The following is a 6,008-nucleotide window of genomic DNA, read 5'->3' on the forward strand; positions in this document are numbered from 1 at the left end:
CATTCCTGGGATGAATCCCACTTGGTCATGATGAACAATCTTTCTGATATGTTGCTGTATCTGGTTGGCCAAGATCTTGTTTAATATTTTGGCATCTGTGTTCATCAGCGATATTGGTATGTACTTTTCCTTTTTTGTTGTGACCCTATCAGGTTTTGGTATCAGGGTGATGTTGACTTCATAGAAGGTGGAAGGAGTATTCCTGTTTCTTAAGTGTTATGGAAAACTTCAGAAGTATGGGTACTAACTGTTTCCTGAAATTTTGTAGAATTCGTTTGTGAAGCCATCTGGTCCAGGACTTTTGTTGTTGGGGAGGTTTTTAATAACGGTTTCAATTTCTTTGTCTGTGATTGGTGCATTTAGATTTTGTAGTTCTTCTTGGTTCAGTTTTGGAAGGGCATATGCTTCTAGGAATTGTTCCATTTCTTCCAGATTCTCTAGCTTGGTGCCGTATAATTCTTTATAGAAGTTTCACAGGATTCTCTGGATTTCTGTGGTGTCACTTGTGATATCTCCTCCATCGTTTACAATTCTATTAATCTGAGTCTTCTCTCTTTTTTGTTTGGTGAGTCTGGCTAGGGCTTTGTTTTGTTTAATCTTTCAAAGAACCAACATTTGTCTTCATTTGTCTTTTGTATGATTATTTTATTTTCGATGCTGTTTATTTCTGCTCTAACTTTAGTGATTTCTGTCCTTCTGGATGCTTTAGGGTTCCTTTTTTCCTTTTCCTCTAAGTCCTTGAGGGTTGCAGTAAGGTCATTCAATTGAGCTTCTTCTTGGTGTTTAATATGTGATTGTATGGCTATAAGTTTCCCTCTCAGTACTGCTTTAGCTGTGTCGCAAATATTTTGACAGGTTGTGTCTTCATTTTCATTTGTTTCCAGGAACATTTGAATTTCCTGTTTGAGTGACTCTCTGACCCAGTGGTTCTTAAGGAGTATATTGTTTAGTTTCCAAATTCTGTGACTTTTAATAATTGTCTTTTTGTTGTTAAATGTTAGTTTTACTCCACTTGGTCTGAGAAGATACTTGGGATGATTTCAATGCTCTTGAATTTATTGATGCTGTCTTTGTGGCCCAACATGTGGTCTATCCTTGACTATGTGTTATGTGGTTTTGTAAAGAGGGTGTATTCCAGTTTTTTGGGGTGAAGGACCCTGAAAATGTCCAAGAGGTCTAGTCTGTCAATCTCTTCATTCAATTCTTTTGTGTCTTTATTGGTTCTCTGATTTGTTGATCTGTCTAAGTGTGAGAGTGGGTATTGAAGTCTCCCACTATTATTGTATTACTATTGATGTATTTTTGAAATTCTTTCAGTAGGCGCTTAATGTATTTAGATGGTCCCTCATTGGGTGCATAGATGTTAATAATTGTTAAGTTTTCTTGGCTGATTGTTCCTCTAATAATTATGTAATGTCCTTGCCTATCTTTTATTACTGTATTTAATTTAAAATCTATCGTGTCTGAGATGAGAATGGCTGTTCTTGTGCTTTTTTGTGGTCCGTTAGCCAGTATGATAGTTTTCCATCCTTTCACTTTAAGTCTGTGTTTTTCTTGTTGTGACAGATGGGATTCTTGCAAGCAGCATATGGTTGGGTCATGTTTTCTGATCCATCCCCCACCCTGTGCCTTTTGATGGGTGAGTTTAAGCCATTGACGTTTATTGATATTATGGATTTAATGTACTGTAGTGCCAATGATAAAAAAAATTTTGTTTGCTCTTACATATTGCCAGTATTATAGTGATGTTCTTGTCTATAAGAGGTCTTTTAGAACCTCTTTCAGGGCCGGCTTGGTGATGGTTGCCTCCTTTAACTGTTATTTGTCTAAGAAGGTTTTGATCCCTCCATCTAGTTTGAATGAAAGTCTAGCAGGATATATTATCCTTGGTTGAAACCCTTTTTCATTCAGGGTTTGATAGTTATCTTGCCATTCCCTTCTGGCTTTTAGAGTTTGAGTGGAGAAGTCTGCAGATAATCTTATGGGTTTTCCCTTGTATGTGCCTTTTTCTTTCTCTCTGCAGCCTTTAGGATCCTTTCTTTATCTTTATTTCTTCTCATTGTGACTATGATGTGTCTTGGTGTCTTCAGGTCTGGGTTGATTCTGTTTGGTACTCTCTGGGCCTCTTGAATCTTGATGTCCTTTCTATTATTCAGGTCTGGGAAGTTTTCTTCTATTATTTCCTCTAGAATGTTTCCTTCCCCTTCCTCTCTTTCTTCCTCTGGCAGGCCAATTATACGAATATTACTTCTTTTGAGATCATCCCATATGTCTCTGTTGTTGTTTTCAGTGTCTCTCAATCTCTTTTTAAGCTCTTTCACCTCTTTCTTCGTTTTCTCTAACTCATTCTCTGTCTGACTAATTCTGTTTTCTGCTTCTGTTCATCTGCTTTCCCTTGCCTCAGCTTCTTTCTTCATTACAGCTATTTCAGTTTTCAGTTCTCTAATTGCCTCAAGATAATCAGTATTTTCCTTGGGGGTCTCAACTGTTGTTTCCCTAATACTGCCATTCCTTTCCTCCAATGTTGTTTTCATTTCTGTGATTAATAAGTTTATTATTGCTTGCATACTTTTCTTATCTATGGTTACTTCTGGCTGATTGGTAGTTTCTTCTGGGCTCTTGTCTTCATTCATTGGAGTAGCAGTTTTATTTGTTTTTGATCTACCCATTTTTTTGATTTATGTGGGTTTTTTTATGCTCTGTTGTTCCTCAGTTGTTGTGTCTTGAGTACAAGCAACACAGTACGAAATACCTTTATGACAATTGCACTCACCAACCTCAGGAATTTCAGTAGCAACTGAAGCAAGTATTGAAGCAGTTTATTCATTACCAGTTAGCCAAACAATTTCTCCAGTCTGTGAAAAAAATAGTAACCAAATCCCAGTGAATAAGAAAGAGAAATTAAAGAAGGGATAGAAAGAATAGATAGTTATGCAAATCTACTATGCACTGTATATTCTAGGGGTAACAAGAGAGGAAAGGTAAGTAGAGCAGAGATACACACATAGAGCATCCACTCTGAGTCAGATTTCTTCCCCAAAATAAGTCACACATTCAGAAAGGCAAAGAAGGAAGGAAGAAGTGTATGACAAGATAAAAAAAATAAAAATAATAATAAAGGATAAAGAAAAAAGGGACAAGAGAGAGAAAAGGGAAAAGATAAGAAAAAGAGCTGTAATTAAAGAGCAGTGAAAGGAAAGGTTTTATTTTTTACTTTATTTTTAATTTAATTTAATAATTTTTTTTAGATTTGCTAAGAGGGAGAGGGAAGGGAGAGTCTGTAGAGGAGGTAGGATTAAGGAGACAAGTTCCTCCCACAATAGGTAAGATGCCCACTACCCTAGCACTGAAATATATGCTAAGAGTTAATTCTGATCAACCTAAAGGGGGGGGGGAGATATATTCCTTTATATAATATTAATAGTAAAATAGAGCATGTAAAAAATAAAATAAAATAATAACCCTGTCCCAGATTACCTCAAACTTTGTGATCAGAGGCAGCTGATTGTTAAGAATGAGGAAAAAAAAAACCTCAGGACTAGACAAGGATAGCTGAAATAGACAGTTATGCAAATCTACTATCCACTGTATATTCTAGGGATGGCTAAAGGAGGAAGGGAAGTTGAGCAGAGATACTCACAGTGAGAGTCCACACTGAGTCAGAATTCTTCCTCAAAATAATTCCCAAATGTGTACCAATGAATTCAAAAAAGCACACTGTTTGGTGGTATGGGGGCTGGGGGCTGTGGCTTTGGAAGCTGTAGGATTAAGGAAGAAAGGATGAGAAGAATGAGAAAAAGAAAAAAGAGAGAGAGAAAAGAAAAAGATAAGAAGAACAGTCATAAAAGTGCAGTGAAAGGAAAGGGTTTTTTAAATTTATTTATTTTTAATTATTTAATTATCTATGCAGGGTGAGGTGGGGGGGATTGGCTACTTAGAAAGAAAAAAGTCCAGAGGTTTCAGAAGGGTATAGACTTAGAATGAATGATACTCCTTGGTGGGACAGGAATTGGGTAAAGAAAGAGGCTCTTAGCAGGGGAGCCTGCTAGGAGCTGGTCCCCAGGGACTGGTTATGGGGGCGGGGGGCAAAGGGGAGGAGGTATGCTTAAAAATTAAAAGGAAAAAAATTTTCCCCTTTTTTCCTACTCTAATTCTTAACCCAAATTAAGTTATAGTCACCTCCTTGGTGTTACCGCTAGGACCCCTTATTGACTGGCCTACTCAAGGCAGAAAATCCTACCGTTTCCAGGAGATGTGGTCAGAGCTCAAGCCAGTAGCAGCTTCTCAGTCCGCCATCTTCTGGGAACCCCCCCGGGATTTTTTTTTTTAATTTTTTCACTGTAATATAATAATTAGAGGCAGAAACAACGCTAAATTCTTACCATGTAGCAGAGGCAGTACAATACTCCCTTGATTATGCAAAACCAGACTACCTGGCCTAAAATATCTAGGGTGATTGTGTTTGAGTTATTATGGCTTAGAGGTTTCAGTAACATGTTTACTTTTCATAACTAAGGGTGTATTAAGAATATTGGGGGATAGGTAGTAGTGCCTCTTGTTAAGTGCACATATTACAGTTCAAGGGACTCACCTGCAGGAGGAAAGCCTCGTAAGTGGTAAAGCAGAGCTACAGGTGTCTCTTGTGTCTTTTCCTCCCTATCTTACCATCATTCTCAATTTAGCTCTGTATCTATCCAATAATAAACAAGCAGGCAAACACTATAAAGAAAACAATGTAACTTAATTTGATCTTTATAAAGATGAAAATAGTAGACTACAGTAGCAAAACTCAGACTTAAAAATTTAGATAACAGACTCACATAATTTCATTGCCTTTTACTAGCTGTGTGACCTTAATTAGGAAACAGAATCTCCCTATATCTTACTTGGCTCTTTAAAAAGCTGTTTTGTGAGTATTAGGAAATGACGCCAGTGAAAGAACATAGTATAGTGCTTGACAAATAGAAAACATTCAGTGCATATTGTGAAATAAATTAAATAAATATTAATTTATTTCTAAAACACTATTTTATTTAAAGGTCATGTCATACACACTTAAAAAGAAAGCACCATTAGTCAATTTCATGCTAATTTCTTTGACATCCTATGGGAGACCTTTGGAGGTAACATAATGATGATTATTGCAAAGGTCAACTACATCCTAAATAGTCATCAGTTGTATGAACTATGGCATTTCTTATTAACAATGAAGAAGACTTCTATTTTTTATAAGAAACTGACTGCATATAAACTGCAAAGATGAGCTCAAGTACCCCCCCATCTATGATGTAAAAAGGAAAGAAAACTGAGAATAAGACAACACTTGATAGATGGACTCATAAATGGTTTAGAAGCTCATTGTTAATGGTCAAATCACAAGTGGAAGAATTTCAGACAGGGATGCATTTTTGTTACAGAGTGGAATATTTGAAGTTTGCCTGCTTATTAGGAATTGATCAACAACTATAGGCAGATTGTGGTAGTATTCTCTAAGTCTTAGGTCAAACTCATTTGGTAGTTTCATTGCCTACCCTTTCGTCCTTGTGTTTTTGTGTATGGAAATCTTCATTATCAGTGCAAATGTTTTTGGAATTACTATACATTATGAAACTACACATCCCATCATTACTTCTAATGCAAAGCATTTTGCTGTTGCCATATAAACATTGCTTTGGGATGTGACCCATGTCTTCTAGTTTGTCCTGGATTAAGTCAGTCATAAACCTTAACATGTTATAGAGAGAGCAAAATCAAGTAATATAGGAAATCTGATAATTTTCATTCAATGGTATTTATGATTTCATTACCTGAGTGAACTGGTTACTTATATTTTACTTTGATCTTAGTTAAGGTGATATGCTGGCCCAAATTTGGTTAGAAAGTGATACCATAAAATAAACAAGCTGCTCTAGAAAGTTTATCCATAGAAAAATAGTCTTCATTTCCAATATGCTCCTTATTTATTTTGAGATATCAATGTGATAATTCCATATCTCTATAGAATAGAA

Source organism: Erinaceus europaeus, chromosome X (genome assembly GCF_950295315.1).
Source record: "Erinaceus europaeus chromosome X, mEriEur2.1, whole genome shotgun sequence".
NCBI lineage: Eukaryota > Metazoa > Chordata > Mammalia > Eulipotyphla > Erinaceidae > Erinaceus > Erinaceus europaeus.